This window comes from Haliaeetus leucocephalus, unplaced genomic scaffold (genome assembly GCF_000737465.1).
Source record: "Haliaeetus leucocephalus isolate CR32 unplaced genomic scaffold, Haliaeetus_leucocephalus-4.0 Scaffold199, whole genome shotgun sequence".
Taxonomy (NCBI): Eukaryota; Metazoa; Chordata; class Aves; order Accipitriformes; family Accipitridae; genus Haliaeetus; species Haliaeetus leucocephalus.
In genome coordinates, this window is record NW_010972635.1 from 83,842 (window position 1) to 84,159 (window position 318).

The window sequence follows — 318 nt, forward strand, 5'->3', positions numbered from 1 at the left end:
TACCCCCGGGCTCCTTCCTCCCGGGCCTCCGACACCCCTATAAGCACTGCCCACCCCGTACGAGGGACCCACCGTGGGGCAACCCCCCCACCCCGACACCCTCTGTCCCTTTAAGAACTCGCCTGCAGCCCAGCCTGAGCGGCAACCCTGAGAACCAATCAAAACGCCGGCTCCCGCCCTGCCGACGGTGGCAGCAGGGCCCGCCCACGCGGGAGCGACCGGCCAGCGCCACGCCCCGCTGGGCCCACCCAGGGGGCGTAGCCGACCAGTGCTCCGCCCCCGCTCGCAGCGCGCGCCGCGCTGCCCGGCCCCGGCCCC